This window comes from Coloeus monedula (genome assembly GCF_965178545.1).
Source record: "Coloeus monedula genome assembly, chromosome: 5".
In the NCBI taxonomy this organism is placed as follows: domain Eukaryota; kingdom Metazoa; phylum Chordata; class Aves; order Passeriformes; family Corvidae; genus Coloeus; species Coloeus monedula.
In genome coordinates this window covers 20,765,128-20,785,531 of record NC_138785.1, presented here as the reverse complement: position 1 = coordinate 20,785,531, position 20,404 = coordinate 20,765,128, and the positions used below count along the sequence as shown (strand labels likewise).

The 20,404-nt window shown below is 39.5% G+C and overlaps 1 protein-coding gene across 2 annotated transcripts in view; it reads left to right on the top strand.

Annotated features, from left to right (window-relative positions):
• SNCA (synuclein alpha) overlaps positions 1-20,404 on the top strand; it is a 63,959-nt gene that overhangs the window by 22,755 nt on the left and 20,800 nt on the right. The window lies entirely within an intron of this gene.

Here is a 20,404-nt window from a genome sequence, read left to right as displayed (position 1 = left end):
GTTTCCTAATGGCTTCCATGCTGTGAGATAACATTTTAGTGCAGACTGATGTTTGGGATCTACCTGCTGCCTTCACTACTTCTGACAATAATGTATTCCTAATTACCTGTGGAGAGATTGAGTTAGGGAGCTTTTGGGTGGCATCATATTGTTCTTTGTTTTCTAGCAATTGCTTAACCTCAGATTTCTTTGATTGTGGAGAAATTAAGTACCCCCATCTTAAACTGAATATGCCTATCTCCCTTGGTCTCCAAAAAGAATTGCTTCCCAGCTGATGGAAGGGTAAACACATTCTCCACTAGGAATTGTTCATGTCATGCTAATGAGATAATACTTGTAATATCTACAAATAGCAGAACACAATTTTTAATTTCTTTTTCTTTAACTTGGGAGGAAGAAGTGCAAAAGACATTCCCCATCCTTTTACTGGGACACTGCCTTTTGCATTTATTAAATGAGTTTGCTTGTCTGCACTCTGCTCTGTTTCCTCCCTCTTCTTTACTCTGGTCTCCCTTCCACCTCCTATATCCTCCATCTCCTGTTTCTGTGTAACTTACCTAGTATTCCCCCCACAGCACATTCCTGCTGTGTTGATCTCCCCTGTGTAGGTATGGCCATTGCATTATGGAATTCTCTCAGGCTAGCTGTGGGACCAGTTCCATTTCAGTGTCCCTGTCTTTCTTATGCATCCATCTATGGGATTTCATGCAGTACTCACAGAATTCTTTTTCCTGTTCTGAATAGTTTCCAACCCCATGCTAAATACTTAGGAAGGTGCTATTTGGTGAGAGGAGTACTTTTAAGTTCATTTGGGGGTGATATATATTCATGCCAACTGTATTCCTGTTCTTGCCCACTTTTGTGTGAAAGATTCATCAATTTCAGATGGGAAATAGTTTTCATGTAACTCATGGTAGCTGGGCAAAATTTGAAGTGGCATTTTGTGCAACTTAAGGTAAAGGTTTTACAAGCTTCCAGGTATTAGCAGGTTACTATAAGTGTCTCCTTAGCATCTTCTGCCATGTTTCAATGCTCCTTTCCTCTGCTGGCCAAGAAGGAGTGTGCAAGCCTTGGAAGGTAAGAAGCTTAAATGTGATTCATTCTGTGCCTATCTGGAAGTCATTGCCTCCAGAGTATTTGTGATGATGGTAGTTGGTGTGACTTGCTGATGTTGTAAAAGTCGAGGACTGCAGCTGGCAGGTTTTCTTAGCTAGTGGTGAAAGCTTATGGTGCTGAAATGACATTTTGGCAAAGCACTGCAATGCGTGTTTGTCTGCCAGTCTGTTCAGCAAAGCACTGCAGTGGGATGTTTCATAGGCATGAGTGGCAAATTGGGGTCTTGGATTGATGTGATGATGAGGGCTGTGTAAACTTTGAGAACTGAAGTGTGGAGTAAATACCTCCCTGTGGAGATTGGCCTGACATTCTGAAAATACAGATAATCTGTCATCTCCCTTCCAAAGAAACCCTATAGGTTAAGAGGGAAAGGGAGGATGAAAGAAATAAAGTGGGGTGCTTTATTAGGACTACCTAATTACCGGCAGTGCTGTTTTACTATCAGAAGAAAGGAAATTTATATCAGAGTACTTGTGATGATCAGCAAATATTAGTATCATATCACATACACCATTTTGGTGGCTGTTTTAACCACTGATACAACTTCCTAAAGAATCTGTGGAGTAATAGATGAAAGCTTGGATATAGCATGCAGATGTCTGGGACTTTTTTGAAGCTGCTAGGACATAATGAAAAAGAAGAGATGATCCATCTTTTCTACAGTAAACTGTCATTAAACTCTCTGGCTCTCACCTGCTTTCAACTGTGTTAATTTTTTGTCAGAGGAAGTTAAGTGGCCTGGATAAGGATGATTGGTAATAATGTTTCAGTTTTTAAGTACTTGTCTCAGAGTGTTTCAAAAGCTTCTATGATATACCTGGACACTGAAATTTGTTACTGGACAAAGCTACATAGAATGTCTCAGAAATGCATCTGAACATTTAGATTGCACATGTCTCTTTTGCCAGTGGCTTGTCTAATGCAAAATATTCCCTGTGAGCAAACTGGATGTGTAAGCTGCTAAAGTTGTCCTTTAAAAAAACATGCTTTTTGCAAGAGTGAAAGCAGGCAAAAACCCTGATTCTGAAATGTATTGGACATATTGATTGCCCTCCAAGCTTTTGGTGTTAGCTTTCAGAGCTATTTCCTTGTGCTTGATTAGCACATGCCCTGGAGGTTTTCCAGGCTTGGGTCAGAAAAGTCAAAATGAAGCTCAAGATGAGGATATGCAGCCAGAAGAGAACTACTTTTACCCTGGTTGGTCAGTTAGCTGTGAACAGAAAGAGGAGCTGTCTGTAACTGCTGCTCCTTCAGAAGCACATGGAACAGGATTTGTGCCCTTAAAGCAACTTAATCCCTCTGTCCCACCTCCCACTCCATCCTGTGGGGAAGGGGCATCACCTAGAGTAGCTGATACCCTGCCAGTATTGTCAGCCATGCATATTTCTTCTCAGGGGCCATGGGATGAAGCAAAGCCTCTAGGCTTTTTTGGCTGACCTCTGCTGTATCTTTTAATTGTGTAATATAGTTCTTTCTTCATGTGCTATTATTTGTAAGAAAGATATGTGGATTTTTTTTTCCTTGCTAATTTCCTGTGATGCTTTTAAGGCCAGAAGGGTTCTTTGTGGTCTAAATGGACATGCATTACCTTGGAGTGGTGTGAAAAGTTCAGTTAGGGTGTCAGGTTGAGTGTCAGTCACAAGAAATCTCTTCTTATCCATAGAGACAGTATTTCTAACAGGGAATGTCCATTCAAGATGAAAAAAGGAAGAAGCAGTGGTTGAAACAAGCTATCACATCTAAAGCAAATTACTTTTACAGGTTGTAATGCAAAATATGCTTGGGGAAGGAAATTGCAAGGGCATCTGAGCTGGGTTACAGAGCACTTTTAAGACGTGCAGGTTGTCTTGATTTTGTGTGAGCCTTTAGGAAGGAGGCTGGAAGCTGTAAAACCTGTTAGCATCTCTGGTGTTGAGAACTCACTGTGAGCTTCTGACTGCTTCTAATTTGAAGTGTTTTTAATAAGCTCATGATTTATAGTAAGTTGATACTTTAAAGGTATTGAAATGTGTGGTTTAATTGTAATTGTGTATGCAGTTGCTGGCCAGTTTGGTAGAATTTATATCCATAATGCAGTTTATAGATGATAATATGTGCATGAAACACTTATACTTTGCCTAATGAATATACTTATGTCAATTAAAAATAATAACATCACTCTGGTGGCATCAAACACTTCAGTTCATTACTTAGCTACCAGCATATCTTATGTAGGAACTGCACTCAAGAGATGCTTGATTAACCCCTGTCTGACTTAGCTAATACTTCATATGGTTGATCTGAACAAGTGATTCTTTTCAGATTCCTGGTAGCACCAGTTTTAATGTCTGGGTCATTTTTAATTTTGTGCCTGTGACAGATCATCTTACAAATCCCTCAAAATATAACTGACTGAGTTCAGACATACTGTATGTAAATTGTTTTGTAGAGAAAGGTCAGAGATCCAACAGAGCTGGAGGCTGAATTAATTTCCCTTTCTGGTGTAAATTATTGTAACAGGTCAAAAGTGAAGTCACTGGCTTTGCAGAGATCTTGAGATGGAAGAAAGATTTCCTCCCTTCTCCTCATCCCTACTGTGGTCTGAGTAATTTTTCTGAAGTGCATTTTTTGTATTTGATGGTGCTGGACCAGTGCATTTAGCAGCTGAACTCTCTTCCTTGTCCACAGTATGGAGACAGGCTTTATGAGCATATATTTGCATAGCAAAAGTTTAAAAGGTGAAGGCAGGAGGGATCAGTGATGGATGTTGTGACAGAATGCAGCACAGGCTTGTCAGACCAGCAGGTGGAAGGTGGAAGCTTTTACTAGGAGCCTTATGTCAGTTGTTACCTTTTGTTAGCTTGGAATTTATAAAACAGCTTCTTGAAATGAGGATACGTTTTTTAAAGCACTGTTATTTCCAATAGACTCCATGTGTTTACTTTTTAGAAAAAACCTAAGTAATAGCTATTCCAGTAGCTTTGAAGGAGGGCATGTGTTCACATACAGCTGACCTGATGTCTGAGCCAAAGTAGTGAGCTTGCTTTTTCACAGTCACCAGCATAATGTTTCTTCCGTAGTCTATTTTTGGAAGGGGTGGTATGCTCATCATTCACAGGAAAGGTAACAGATTTAGCAGTGCTTCTTTCCACCTCCTACACACCATCAATGAGATGGAGTTTTTAAATCTTAGCTGTCTCTGCAGTTTTTTCCCTGAGCTACATTTCGGATGTACGATTTGTCATGCGGCTGGTTGGACTGCTGTAAATGCCAGCTGTTGTCCAAACTGAGAAATAGGGGAGGCTGGGAGAAGTAATGAAACCAATTTAAAAAGCAAAGCTTAGACCTTGCTTTGGAATCTAGTTGGAGTAATGTAAACATCTTGATGACAGTTAAGATGAGTAGTGGTGGATTTGTTTTTTCTTCTTTTCCCAGCCTCTGTGTTCCTTAGCTCAGCTGTATGCCTCTAGATTGTGTGTGGTACATTATGGGGAGGGAAGTGACTGAACAGAAGCCTTTGCAGGCTTCCTGAAGGAGAATATTTCAGACTTGGGAATTCATCCTGGCATTCAGGCTACAAAGAGAACGTGGAGAACTATTGGTTGTACTTGAAGTAAAATGGATGATCGGTAGCTGGTCAAGGTGCCAAGTTAATGTGCTCTACAGAGACTTGAGGACATTCAGTTACTTCAAGTTTTCCCTGTTCATCTTGGGTTTAAAGTTGGCCTAAGAAAACAGTAACTGATTTGGCTGGGATTGATTTGCATCCTCTGGTTAGGACAAGTCTGTTTGTGGAATCAAAGCTGATGGAGGGGATGAGCTGGGTTCAGGAAGGATGGAAAGACTTGGTAGGAGATGTTTGATTGAGGAATGAGTGGGAGGAGGAAAGAGTGGGCATATATGAGAGAAGGTAGTTCCCCCTTTGCATTCAAGCACCATGAGAGAACCTCTTAATCCTGTTTCCTTGGGGTATGGGATGTGCAATGGATTTACCTTTCTTGTATACCCAGCAGCTTTTGCCACCAGAATAGTGGCTTGGAAGTCTAGCTGCCCTGGATCTTGGATATTTCAGCCTGATGTTTTGCCTTTTTGGTAAACATTGGTAATAAACATGAGTCCTATGGGAAGAAGAAATTTCATTTCAGAGACTTTTTTTGTAACTGCTCTGTATCAGTCCTAATGTTGATCCCTTTGATAATTGCCAGGAAACTTATTTGTAGCACAACTTGATGAGTGCTGACTGCTTTTGAATGTCTATCCTAGCACCTAACATTGGGGTAGTGTGGAAAAGCAGGGCTTTTGAGTGACTGTTTTACAGGGACATAGGTTCAGCTAAGATTTCAAATTATCTGAAAGGACTTGTACGGGGTCCATCATGTCATGTCCTCCTCTTCTCCTTTCATGTTTTACCCTTCAGTGCCTGAGGCCTATTTTGAGCTCTGTGCAAACCATCACATCCACCTAAATGTTCCTAGATTGTGTGCTGACATCTCAGTAGCTCACCTAATTAGTACCCCTTGCCCCAAGGAGAAAGAAACTAAACTGATGAGATTCTGAGGATCTTGAATTTGGATGGGTTTGTGTGTATAAAAAATTTTTTTAAAGATTATTAAGTTTAAGAAAAATCCACAGCCATGTGCTTTGTGTTTATTGATTATCCAAGTTTAAAATAAAATCAGAATACCTTCTAAATTTTCCAGTGAGTTAAAATCTGTTCTTACTGAGCCTTTGGTCCATCTGTCCTGCGGACACTCTTGTCCTGTACAGGAGACCTATCCTTTTGGTTTCCATAGGGTGCATAGTGTTTGACCAGCTATTTCATCAGTCCAGTACAACATCATATTGCTCTATCGCAGAATCACAGAATGGCTTGTGTTGGAAGGGACCTTAAAGATCATCTACTTCCAACCTCTCTGCCTTGGACATTATCTAACCCCCCTGCTATTATCTTCCTTGCTCCTTTGTCATGATCTCTGCAGCTGTGCTGTTGAAATAAAGATGACTGCCTTGTACTGATAGACACCAATCTCTCCTTTACCAGGATGGCAAGAGGCGTGATTGTCCGTCATTGGGACTGAAACTGGCACTTGAGGGAAATGCTGACTGTTTCAACAAAGTACAAAGAATTTACCCAGAGTGTTTGGTTTGTTATGTGCATTCCAGGGTTGTAATCACTTCCTGCCCCTGACCTCCCAGGTAGACTGGTAGGAGATCAGAACTGGATTGGTGCTTTCCTGCTTTTCTTACACATCATCAATGTCCAAGGCAAGATAGGCTTTTTATTACCCTAATGCTCAGCTTCATTTTTGTAAATCTATTGAAGGCTGCCTTGCTTGCCTATGTGTAAATAGGTACAAGGCTTTTATCCACAGTGGCTGTGCAGGAGAAATTGAATATTTAGTTTGGCTAGATATATCTTTATTAAAATATAGCGATGATCCAGGAGAAGTAAGAGCTCGAGCTGAGTTTTACGGTTATCTTTACATTTAGTTGAACGTATCTGGCATTCAAAGAGAGAAACAAACCTGTCATAGCATTTACCAAGCATCTTTCAGAAGGAAGAAAACTTGAAATCATTTGTATTTTTCTGTTTTGACGTGAACTGTCGACTACTTGCAGTAAACGTTTCAGTGTAGCTGTTAAAATGATGATTGTGTTTCGAGCTACTGTATGTAGCATATTTATGAAGAGCTTTTGTGTTACAGTATCTCATCTGTTATGTCCCTTATGTCATTTCTGATTGTGATATCTGAGATGCATTGGATTTTTTGGGGTTTTTTAAAGTCTCTTCTGGAGGAGAGGCAGGAATTTGGCTGGCTCATTTCCAGATGTTGTGGCTTGAACTATCTGTTGGTCACTCTTTGTTAGAAGAACACACTGTTGTTATAAACGGAGCCTGGACTTTTTGGGTGAGATCTAAGTCTGCTTGTTTATTTAAAAAGAAAAACCAGGAGCGGAGACTCGAGATAAGCCCGAGTCCCACTCGGAAACCCAGAAAAAAAACTACAGTGCGACGCCCAGGGTGTTCCTTCGGACTCAGGTTCCTCAGGAAGACCCCTGTGGGGGCTGAGCCCTGGGGCTGTTTTATAGTCCCTCTGATGTTATGATTGGTGGAGCTCAGATCCTCCCTCTGGTGGCTCGTTGCCAGGGTCCTCATTGGTGTTCAGCTCCATCAATCTCTGGGGCATTGAGTGATTGGTTTGCCCTCTAAGCAATAATTCCTCAAAATGTTTACATCATAAACCATTAAGTCATCTTAAGAACATTCCAGAACGTTCTCCCCTTTTCTATAGACCCACCACTCTTCCCCCATTGGTGCCACCATCTAGCGATCACATAGCAGCATTACACCCGTACAGTCGCAATAATAATCAACTTATTAACTGTGTATAACAAGTAACTATTAACTTCCTTTTAACCAAAAAAAACCTTTTAACCATTTATTACACTGTTCTTTCACAAAGTGTCATTCTGCATGTGGCCAGCATTTGAGACTGGTTTGAGAAGTGGGGGCAAAGAAGTCCAGAAATGCAAGTTGTCTTTGGCCTAAGAGGCGCTATCTTCCTAACAATGAGGCATTGCATGAAGTTCCTTCCCTCACTTGTTTTGCGTGAGTAGCTAACAGAAGCTTGGAAGGGCTTCTGGTAGGATCCAAGCTGTGCAAGCAATGAGGGAGATGGACCAAGATGATCGTGTTTTGGCTGATGGCTTGATCTCTCTCAAGAAGCACAGCTTGCTTCAGTTCCAAAATCAAAGGACAGGGGACCAGAGGTGCAGCACTTGCATGCTCTGTGGACTAGCATTGGAAAGACTTGGGATGTTCATGAGAATCATTCACTGAAAAAACATACTCATGCTTAAGTGCATGATTCTTGGGATTGTCTTTTTTCGGGGTGCTAAACAGGCCGATGTGCTTTAATATATCAGTATTAAAACTAAAGGTGCATCAAGGGCTCTTCTATTCTTTAGCCACCCAACAGTGCTTTGGTGAGCAGGTAAACAGAACTGCAGTCACTGCGGCTGCTCAAGAATATGGGAAGGTGTCAGTGTTTGGCAGCTGATTGCAGGAGAAATAAGCAGAAGTGAATGGGCATATTGATAACATAAAATAATCTTAAGTACATACACATGTATAGAACTGGTGAGGTAGAACTCTAGCATATTTTAACAATGCTAGCACATAATTTTGTAGTTGCTCTGATTCACAGTAGGCTTTTTCAGTCAGGTCTCTTAAGTGTACTGCCTACAAGGAGTGCATTGTTTCATTAAGTCAGCCCTTGGGATATTGCCATGTCTGGGCTTTTTGAACTCTGTATTTGAACAATTGGGACTTGTTTCTCCTTATCTTTTACTGTTGGAGCAGTGCATGCTGCAGTGTTCAGATTTTTGTTAATAATCTCAACATCATCTAGTAAAGTTGTATATGAGAGATAAATTATAGTAATTGCTCTTGACAAAACAAAAAACCAAAACCCTGAGAGTTTTGCCACCAGGCATTACCAAGTAATGATTAAGTAAGTCTCTAGAGGGTGGAAATAAATAGGATGTGTAATTTTTCTGGCTTTAAAATGTGACATGAAATTGTTTTGTTCTTTGTTGCTCCTTGTATTGTTCTTTCATAGCATCTTCTCTATTGTGGGAGTCAATGTTAGTCATCTGGGAAGCTGCTCTTCCAGAGGCATCAAGCAGTAGGTGGATGGTATCCAAATAGTACAGAGCAGCAAATAACATCACATTCTTAGCATGAAAAATGGTGCTGGGGTCTGTTAAATTGATCCCTTGTTCCCATTTGATGTCTTTGGCTGCATGAAGAAGGGCTATTGTGAGCCTGTCAGCTGTCGGTTCTGTCTTGTACTCTTGATCAACCTGATATGTCTTCTAGGTTGGCAAGGTTTTAAAGCAACTAGAATTGACTAAGAACAAGAGGGTAAGTCTGGTACACTGACAGCTGGTGATAGTTAAGTTTTCTTACTTCCTTTGACAGTAAGTTTTTATTTCACTGCTTGTTCAACCACCTCAGCATGGACTGTCACTCTTTGACAGCAAGTACAGCAAGTAAGGATGATCTTGTCAGTCAAACCTACTCAACAGAAAACTTGTTCCATTTACTTGGTGTTTGATTTCTATTTTGCCTTCTATTCAAGATTGTTCTGATCTTTGAGTACTTCATTATGCCATATAAATAGTTTTGTTTTTCAGGACTGTGTAGACTGAATGTCTGAGAATCTGAGAATTTGGCACGGCCCTATTTCTTACTGAATACTTTGTTCCACTTCTTGGTCACCAGTAGTAATGTAATTGGGATATTAGTAAAAAGTACAAATGCCAGGCAGCAGGATATTCTTGTCAGATGGAAACTGCTTCTTCAGCTGTGAATATATAAAATAATGATCAGTCAAGCCTTGCACATAAGTGCAATTAAAAAAAACAGCACAGATGTTAGCTGTGCTTTTGGACAGATCATCCAGACTGTCATCTGTTCACTTTCCTGAAGTCCTGTTGTATCTATATGCATTTAGTCTATTGTGATGGCATATACTGCCTTTTAACTTCTTTTCCCTTCTGAAAGATCACTATATTAACTCCGAAGTAAGTAGTAATAATTTAGAACTCTCCGGTTTTGTTTTTTTTTTTTACTACTTTCCCTTTCGTCTTTCCCAAGCCAAACAGTTTGGTTCTTCATTGCCTCAGACTCTGAAATACAGTAAGCTATTAGAGTTGTCTTCAGACTGCCAGAGAAGCAGACAATTACTGCAAGGTGATGGGATTTTTTTATTTGATACGAGATAGTGATCACAAGACTGGTGACCTCTGAGTTTTTCAGTTACTTTATGAAGACTGAATGGTAGAATAGCCTATCTCCTAGTCCTTGTCCTCCATGTCCATCACTGGAAAAACAGATGTTTAGGTGGAAATGGAACAGAGTGAATTTCGTGGCTTGTATGGAGTTTATTATTTGAAATTTTTTCAGTCTTATTGCTGGTAATCAAGGATGGAGACGGGTTTACAACAAGGGGGCATTTTGGAGGAGTAGCTGTTAAAATATCTGTGAGATGTGTGAAACTTCGCACCAAAGTAATTACACTTTTTATTTCAGGGAAATAATTCTGCCTTGCTTGTTTTTATCATACCTTCTAGTGCATACTAATTCTTTCCTCCTTGTGATTTAAGTCTTATCTTAAAACTTGGGCTGTATTTGAAATGTTTCCTACCAAAACACATGCAGTAGCATGAGATGTGATAGCAGTACCATTCTGTGCATGTTTTTCTCAACAATCTTTCTTCTGTGTCGCATTATTTAGACAGGATTGGCTCAAGTGCCACTCATAAATGTCTATTTCTGTTTGAGAAAAGAGATGGGAATCTGAATTGTTCATTGCCAGTTAGTATTTAAAGATACAGTTAAAAAGTACATACTCAGACCACCTGAACAGGCATTAGTCCAGACATGATAGATTCATGCATTTGCATAGCCCTACTCCATTTTAAAAGATGGTGAGTCCATGAGTTCTAGTCAGTCTCTCAGCATTATGTACATTACCTTTGAGTCCAATCCTTGTGGAGAGTAAATCACCTCTTATGTGGCTGGGGAGGAGGATGCCTTGTGCCATAGTGGGTTCCACTGAAGAGAAACACACACAGACCAGTGTTGGCCTGAAGCTGCTCTGCTGATACTTTTCTTCCTGTACTAATCAGGGACCAGACTCACAAAAACCATGTTCCCAAATCACAGGGGTTGTTCTCTAAGCAGCCACAGTGCTTTCCTCACACACAGTCTGAACTGTAAGTAGAACACAATATATTTTTTAGTAATCTTCTGGTGAAGACCCCTGTAATGGTTGTCTGAAGTCACACTGTATCCAAAAGAGTGTAGTTTGGATGGATGGAGTGGAATACACCTCTCAAGGTTTTGCAGCTGTACAACAAGTTTTGTTGCTTTGGGATTTACTTGTATTTTATCCAGGAAAAAAAATGTGACAGAAATGCAGCTCACTAGAACAGGATCCTGAAACATCCAAACTGACAGAAATCATTAGTCTTTACACTCTGAAAAGCATGGGGATTATTTCAAAGAACTTAAAAGCAAATGTCACTTTCATCTTCAGAACAGATGCTTCTACTCTGTTGGAAATGCAAGGCAGGAAGCTTGGATTTCTCTTGCTGTTTGAGAAGTACAAAAATATAAGCTACAGTAATTAGTCCTATTAGTAGTGTTGATGTCAGAGTTACAAACCTGAAGTGGTCAATTGTCTGCCAAATACAGACTTGTAAGTGCAGGCTCACTACCACAGTATTGGTTTAGGCACCTAAAGGTATTGTTTAAAGGATTTATTGGAACATCCTCTGGGGTTTCACCTGCAACTATTTACTGGCTAATATACAGCAGCCCTCCTAAAGCACTTTACACTGTTCTGTGTAAACTAAACTGTGCTATCTGCAGTTCCTGAACACTGAAAGAAATCTTAACTCTATCTGTCTAGTCAGCTACAGCCCAACCCCGATGAATTGCTTATCCTCTTAAATTTAAACTGATTAAATTTTCAGTTGGGTGATGACTGTCTTCAGCTTTTTTAGGATAAAAGTTTCTTACAGTAACAGGGAAACAAAGTGGTAGCATCTCTTTGAACAACCTTTTTATTTACAACTTTGTAATACAAAGGCAAGGGAGAGTTGCACAGAGCAGCATAAAATTCAAATGTGGCACTGAGTTGAGTTGTTCAGACTCAGAGCTGCATCTTTTGATATTGTTGCTTCAGTGCTCAGCATTGGGACAGATTTGCCATGTAGATTTAAGTTGTTCATTGTGCTTCTTGAAATTACAATCATTGCTGAAATGTTTGGAGTTTCTTATGGTCTTATTATTTTGTTGATTTTTGGAAGGAAAAAATGTACATTAGATGTCTCTAGTTCTTTTGTTTTTAAATGCATCAGAGGTAAGAACCTAAGAAGGGTTACAAACATTGGCGTGGCATGTGAATCTCGTCTTGAAGATGCAGGGCATTCATGGTATGGTTTAACTCTTCACTTGCCAGGAGGAATTTTTAATTGAGGGACTTCCTAACTCAGAGGTGTCACCACACTGTAAGAAAAGTACTGTTTCCATTTGATACCTCTCAGCTTGTCCCGCAGTTATTTGAATCCATGTAACCTTCTGCAGCCAGTGTCCCACTTGAAGATTTTTATGTGGCACCAGTGATTGTATTTGATGTCCTTTAGTTTTCATCTGTCTTTGTCTTGTCTCTGTGCTGTTTAGCAGGCAAAAGTCAAGTTGATGATCCAAGAGATACCAAATCTGAGGTCTTTGAGATGCTCTTCATCCTGATATTTTTTGACGTTAACTGGGTTTCTATTTTCATTTCTTGAAAAATATGCACCTTGCAATAAAATGGGAAAGAAGGAGAAATCCTACATTTTTATGTAACTTACTCATCCAGTAAAGCTGTGGTTTTCTTGTCTTAGACTGTATAATTATAAGAAACTGGGGGGGAGAAACAAGAATAATCTTCCAGTCTTGATAGCCTGGTAGCTATCTTTTTCCTGTAGTATTTTCTAATATTATTTCAAAACTTTGTTATGCAGAAATTTTAGCCATTGTATCCATAAATGATGTGTGAACAGATTTCAATTTCCGTTAATTTACCCATTATTCAAGATTGTTTGTCTGTTTCAGCCTATCAGTTGCTCTGTCTGCTGTTTGCTATTTGTTATTTGTCCTGTGCATTTGGTCACCGAGTGCACAGAATGTTCTTGCTTTTGGATAAAAAGTCTTCCAAGCTCACAAAGCCTTTTTGAAGGAACTGTGCAAATACATTACTGCATGCATATTTGGAGTGGCTTCTCATATGTGTGATAATAGAATGTAAATAAAAGGAATGGTGAATGCTGTTGAAATGGTTACAAAAATTGTGTTTGTATGAGTGTTTGGGAATATTTTGTAATGGCTTAGTGTGACTGCAGCTTCTCATGGATACTTTTTTAAATAGGCAATATAAAGACAGTGTCTTCAACTTGTGGGTATTATGGGCTTTAGCTGGATGCTGGTTTTGCAGCAAGACTTACTGAGATAGTTAATTGTGCTGACCTTTAAACTGTTGTTCTTAGTTTTCGGACTAACAGCCGGAAGTGGAGGGGAGATGTGGCATCTCTGAGCTGTCATCTGGGTATTTCTGGGATTTTGCACATGTATGTAACGGTTAGACTTGGCTCACATTTTCAAAATTTCCTGCTACAAATAGTTGTGGGGAGTTTTTTAAGTGAAATTTTAAGCTTATGAACAAATTATTTCTGGGATAAATTTTGGGAGTTTTATGCTTGAGATTCAGTTTTTAGATTTGTGTTCCTGTTCTGCTGCCAGTAATCAGAATTTCTTCCACATCATTACCACTTCTAAATCTGTGACTAGTATGCTGTCTTTTCTATCACAGATCTTTTAAGGAAGATATTTTTAAAAAATCCTTTTAGTAACTGATGAGACACCTTCCTTCGAACTGAAACACTGTCATTTATTGTTATTCTTTCTTTACAGCTTAAATTCAAAAGGCCTTGTTTATATTCATATCGATTTGAGTTACTTTTAAAATCAAGATTTTTGAGGTACAGCACCAGCTGCCTGGGTAAGATCTAACTAGAGTAATTTAACTTTGCACCCTTAATCCACTAATTTTGAGTCTGTGCAAAAGAAGCAATCTTGTTGGACAAGACCTGCTCTGGTGTTTTATTGCCTGTGCTTCTGTTTTTTCCATCCAGGAGCAGGATTTTCAGCTGTGTGTAGTTGTTTGCCATGGCAGTCAGTGGGAGAGTTACTGATTTTTCTCTGTGAGAGCAACTTTAGTGCCTCTGGTGTAGTTCCCAAATCCCCACCCAGACTGCTGACTTTTTGTTCATGTAGTGCCACTGGTTGTCACTTGACTTTCATCAATGCTCATTTTGGACCACCTAAAGATCTGGTCAAGTATTTGATAGAAAGTTTGGTCAGAAGGTAACCAGACTTTAAAAAGGTCTAAGGTATTTCACTTCTAGGGGTTTGGGATTTTTTTCACTTTGTTTGTGTAGGCTTGTACTGGTTATTTTATTCCTTCCTCCAGAGCAACTGGAGGGAAGGTTTCCTTCAAATGGGATGCTCTTACTCTGCCTCTAAGGCTGTGAAAGAGAAGCAATGTCTGCATGAGAAAGAGGAATAACACATTTTAGCTTTTTAATGATGCAGTTCTCTCCTATCAGCCTCTGCTCTCTGTGCAATGGGGGCCTGTTTTTGGCAGTGGAGAAGCAATTCAGTGAAGACTTATTTGCAGATAACTCTGCAATTCTGACTATTTCCCTGTAAAAGAAACTTAAATTGCTGGTTGTCCTGTTAAAAAGCACCTACTAATTACTTTGTTTCTCTCTCAGTAGCAATAAAATAGATGAAATCATTTTAGCATTAAAATTAGGTTACTGTCCAAGGCAGTTGTTGAGTAACCCATCATTAGGATTTTAACTTCAGGGTGTCTAATCTGAGATTAATTAGAAGTGTCCTGAAATACGTATTCCTGAAGTGCTTCTAGTTGGGCTCCTCAGTGTTACTAAATCTGAGCCACTCTTAAATGAACACAGCCTTGGCCAAAATGTCCAGCAACAAAAATTCCTTGAGTTGGTGATTAAAACCCCACACTCCACCCAAATGCGTGCCATAAATAAGTGACATACTCCTACCACGACAGAATTAGTTGAGGAGAAAGAAGACTCATGGTAAAACTCGTAAATGTCATCTTTGTTAGCATGGGACATGTAGGAGCCTTTTCTAAAAAGGAGGATTCAGTGCTCTGTGAATAGATGAGTACAGTATGTAAAGGCTCGTGACTAACATAGTAAATCTCAGTGCCTTGCATTATGCAATATAATGTTGGGAATGCTATTTCTCACTGCTCCATTTGTTAGACATACTGTTCTGCCAGCTACAACGCAGCCCTGAAATTAGTGCTCCTTTGGGGAAAAGGAAATGAAACAAGGTCACTGGTTTCATTTGTTCAGGCCTCTGAGAAAGATGGGATTTTGTTGTGTTCCAAACAGATGTACTACAGAGCTGTAGGGGGCCCGGGGACTCTGAGTGCATAACAGTGCGAGCACAAATGAGGGCAGGTCAGAGAGAAACCCTATTCACTGTGGCCCTAGTGAGGGAACACTGAGATGGTGTCTCCCCCTCTCTGGTGTTACCCTCACTCAGAAGTGGGGAGTTGGAACCATTGTGGACTGCTAGCTTTTGGTTAAAAAGAGTGTTCTTGTAGATAAGATAAACTTCTTAGCCAGACCCTTCAATTTTAAATACTAATGGTTTCACCACCACAGAGTGACTGAGAGAAAGCAAAGAACATATAAACTGAGATTTTTTCCAAAGGCTGTAGCTGTAGCCACTAGGACAAAAGAAATGATAACTAGGTTGGAAGCTGAGATGTGCTTTTCGCTATGTTGACTTAATATTTTCCTTTACAATTGCTTAGAGTTCAGCATCTTTTATGTTTTAATTAACTTATTCCCCCTTAAAATAAAATTTGATATGTAATTCTGCAAGTTTTACTAGGCTTCTTGGTAATTTTTTGAGTGACCTGAGAAATTCTTAAGGATTCTGACTTGGAAAGAATCAAGACAAACTGAGATTTCAAACGGAGGTAGCAGGGAAATAAAAAATGGCCACAATGTGTGTCAAAAATCTCTCTGTGAACATTCTAGTGATGAGGTGTGCCTCCTGCTGGAAACTGTAAGAGAAATCACTGCACCACTAAAACCTAGGACTGCATGTTCTGCAAGCATAACCCTACTGTGACCAGCCTGACCTCAGCATCATCTACCTGGGGAAGCCTGGCCCAAGAGCTTTGCTTTTGTGGTATGGCCACCAAATGTCCCAAGGAGGAACATGTAAATCACAGGTGATATGCTTAGCTACACCTTGAGGACTTAACTCCAGATTTTCTTGCAGGAACAGAAAATAAACCCACATAGTCATTTGAGCAGAAAAGAAGCACTGATGTTGCATGCTCTTCACCTTAATTTTTCTTCTTCTTCTAAGGGCAATGAACAGCAGTGCCAGGGATTACAGAAGGAATGACAGGTAGTGTAGTTCCTGCAAGCATTTGGTAGGCTATTTTTCTTTGTCTGAAAGCATGGGAGCTGAATGAATATCAGAGTTTATAAATCACACTAAGTGATGAGGGATTGTGGCTAAAACAGAGATACACAACTTGTGGCTAAGGTAATGATGGGAACTGTGTGACTGGGAAAACAATCTGTGTTTTTCCAATGAACAGCATGTGAAAATAATACAAAAACATTAGTTCAACAAGCAAAAAAAATAAAAGCAGTGTCAGCATATAAAATGATCAGCAAAGATCTGGCAGCGTATCCAATGTGGACAATGTGGCTGAAAAACAATTTAAGGCTTCCTTTTTCTTCAGGAACAATAGGAGTTTTGGCCAAAAAAAAGAAGAAAAAAATAAAAGGACTATTTACCCTGAGCCACATTATTTGGGTGATGCACAAAGTTTCATACGGCTCCTACTGAAACCCTGTTTAAGTGAGGAAAAATTCTTTCTGTATTTAAGATTTGTGTCCCTTTTCCCTGCTGAGGATTGGGAGGGAGCTGTGTGTGTGTGAAGCATATGCAGGAGGGTTTCCTTCCCAGAAGATAAAGGAGTTCAAAGGACAATTTTTTTATAGGGTGAAACTGGGGAAGATAGAATATGTGAAGGCTTTGTCAAAGCATCTTCAGTTGAGTTGGAGTGTAGTTATGAAGCTGGTGAATTTTGGACATGTAATCATTAACAATTAGATGTTCTGTCCTTGGAAACAAGCAGAGACACTGACAATAATGCAGGATAACCTGCCTGATGGCAGACAAGCAAGTAGTCAAGAGAAGCTCCACAAAAGTATGGGAAGTGCCATTTGCAGCTGGTGACCCCATAGTGAACTCTGTGCATGCTCACAGATGTCAAAAGAAAATCAGAAATTGAAATATTGTATTGTATGGTAAAAAAGCAAGTAATTTCCATGAATTGTTGTTCTGGTGGAAATGGGGGCAGTGATATTCAGTTAAGGATTAGTACAGGAAGCAGGGAAGAAAATTCAAGGTTGGATGGATCAAGTGAAGCTTTTTCCAGGTTGTCTCAGTACCAGTTGTAAAGGAAATGGCTGATGGTGTACCCAAGCTGCTTCTGTACTAAAAAAGATCGCTGAAACAACTTCCATGAAAGTAAGATAACTTAAGGCCATGTTGCTAGGCAAAATTAATTTTTAACTCCAGAGCTTAAAATGCTTGGGATGCACTTTGAGCTACTTTGAAATTTCGATTCATGGATGGAGGCTGCTGGAGAAGTCGGAGGAGTTGTTCTGGTCTATCATAAACTGGCTGCAGCTTTGCATTTAATCACTGAAGATCTATTAAGTCTGTTTCCCTACCTGCAGAGCTTGTAGAATGTTTCTGCTTTATCTGTGTGAAATATAAGAGTTTGGCACGCTGTTGTAAGCAAGAGAAAGGCTTCTGCAGAGGTGAAATCAGCACAGTGTTTAGTAAAGCATTCAGAAGGCTAAAATTCATGGATGTGGCTGAGAAGTTTATAGACCTTGAGCATCACACTTCCCAGAAGTCATTCCTGTGGAAGACAAGTTAGCCCTGGGTATTTGTGCTGGGTGATCTATCAGCCAGAAGGTGATTAAGTGAAGATGGAGTTCCCCAATAACTGAGGTTCATAGGTAACATAATGGTAACATTAGGAAAAAGGAAAAAATTAAGAATTGAAGCATTACATGGAAGTGATGGGAAGAGGGATTGAATGTAAGAAGGTGTCTGAAGCTTTGGGGTTTTGCCTTTATTTATGGGTTTTGAGTAGTTGAGAGATCCCTTTCCTCCCTTAATTCACGTATTTCCTATCAGAATCTCTAGAGAAGCAGAGTGATCAAAACCAAGGACTAAATGTTGCATCAAAGCTACAATGAGACTTTTCCTTTCGTTATACCATGGTAGTTGGATTAGTAATGATAGCTTTTGCTAGTTCATTCATTCATCTAACCCAGTAGGATCTTAAAAGAATATTTCCTGTGCTATTTAAGCATTTTGTTTACATGTGTTCTTTTCTTTGGTTCTGTGCCAAATTCTTAGATGCCAAATAGCATAAATAGAATTATTTTCTATATTTAGTTACATAATTGTTTTAAAGAGGGCAAAGAAATATAAATCTGAACTTGTGAGTGTCAGGATAAATTTCTTCTAAAAAAATACTATTTTGCAATTGATAGGAGAAGAAGCTACTTTTCCTCTTTGTACAGGTGTTGCTGGGAAATGGCTGTGTAGGATCCCTAATTATTCCCACTTCACAGGCAACAAGATGCTTGGCTTGACTTTTCCAATCAGGAAAATTACTTCAAAAAGATAGGACCATACATTTTTGCCTGTGGCAGGGACTCATTCTTGGTTTTTCTGTAGCTATTTGCTGGTGGTTTGTAGACTCTGCTTACATGGTTACTCTTAAAAACCACTTCCTCTGCTCTTCCTCACTGTCCACCACATATCCTCTCCCTCCTAGGACCAAGGCTGTGATTTTCCCGTGGTTCACCACAAGGTAATTGAAGGATTGGGGATATGGAGAAAGATGCTGCCACTGGCCTTTTCTTCAGCTGCTGTATGACTGCTTCCTGAAATGATACTTCCTAATATCCTGCTGTATCCTAACTGCTTTCACCTGCACTAACATACAAGTTAAGAATTCTGGTAATGCTAGACAAATTCATACGATGCAGATAACTTGTGTTAAGGCTAACAGCATTATATTTTGCTTTTCATTATAATTTCTAAGCATCTAAGACAGTTAAGTCTATGACACAAATGACAGCTCTAGTCTTTAAAAACTTTCAAACGCATGGCTCAGTCCAAAACTGATTTAAGTTTTTGACAGCAGTGGCACTGACTTTGGATCTGAGCCTTTTTCTTAACACCAAGCATGTTAGCTCTTTATGGTTTTGATCAGGTAAAATATAAACTTGAAAAAGTGACAATATAAGAGATGTTTTTCTTCTCGGAATGCTGTTGCAGTTTGGAAGCTGACTAATTAGTTCAAAGACGCCTTCTAGACGTGTACTGGTGACCATTTTTAATGGCAGTTGCTGAATGCTGCCCAGGAGGTCGTTGGATCTGATTTGTAGTAGCTTAAAAAGATGGATTCCTGCATGTGTGGATGTCTGTCTGCTTCCCTCTAACAGCTCTTCTGGAAGTAGTGGCCAGAGATCAACCAAGCAGATCATCTCATGATCGATCTCTCCTCTTTGTTCTCCTTCTTAAAACTAATGTCTGAAAACTGAGCATAATTTAAATAATTGATTTAGATCATCTGCACTGACAGACAATTAAAAATCTGGCCTGGTTTTTCGGAAGGACTAACTAAAGAGGGTATTGTTTGAGAAGTACATTTCTAAAATGTCTTGTTTTGAATATTCAACCGCCCTCTGATAATTCATCCAAAAGAATTCCCTACAGGCAACTTACAATTTCTTGTCTCCACTGGCAGAGTTACTTGCAGTGGATAAACTATAATGATATACATGTCCAATGCTTAAGCAGTTTGTGCAGTTAAATTATATTGCTAAATATAATATACCCTATAAGGTTTCAAATTTTCTATTTCCACTATTTTACACATTTTGCCTGTGCTTTCTTAATCTAGTGTAATATAATGAACTTCTGGCTTGGGTGCTGTAGGTTTTGTTTGACATACCAAATAAATGCTTTAATTTTAGTGCTGCTCTTCTACCAATTTCTGTACTTCCTACTGTGAAGAAACATGTCTTGGTCCACATGGCTCTCAGGAAACCTCTGTGCACAAAACTGTGTATTAGAAATGACAACAAAAAGAAGTTGTGACTTGGAAAATAGACTGAGGCTTGCTGCTTGTGCAGCAGGAAAGCACAAAACTCACTAAGTAGTTAATGAGCTTGGTGGTTTTAAATGTGGGGGAGAAATGGCTGTGTTTTATTGAGGCTGGAAGGAGAGAGGAAGGTGACTTTGTAAGAAATATTCAAATGTTCTGAAATCCTGGTTTTCCCCTCTGTCTCTTGGTGGGGGTGAAGCTGTAACAGTAAGAAAATTACTAACTTTGTTGTCTCATATTGGAAAATGTAGATAGGAAAAGACATGAAACTTTGAAAAATGCCTCACACAAATCACAGTGCCAGAAAGACCAGGAGTTGGTTGTGTAAAGGACCAAGTGTGTGCATGGGTTCATTCTTCTGTGTGGGTACCTGAACAAGAGTGTGTGCGCAAAAGTCCTCAGTGGATTTGGATGCCAGG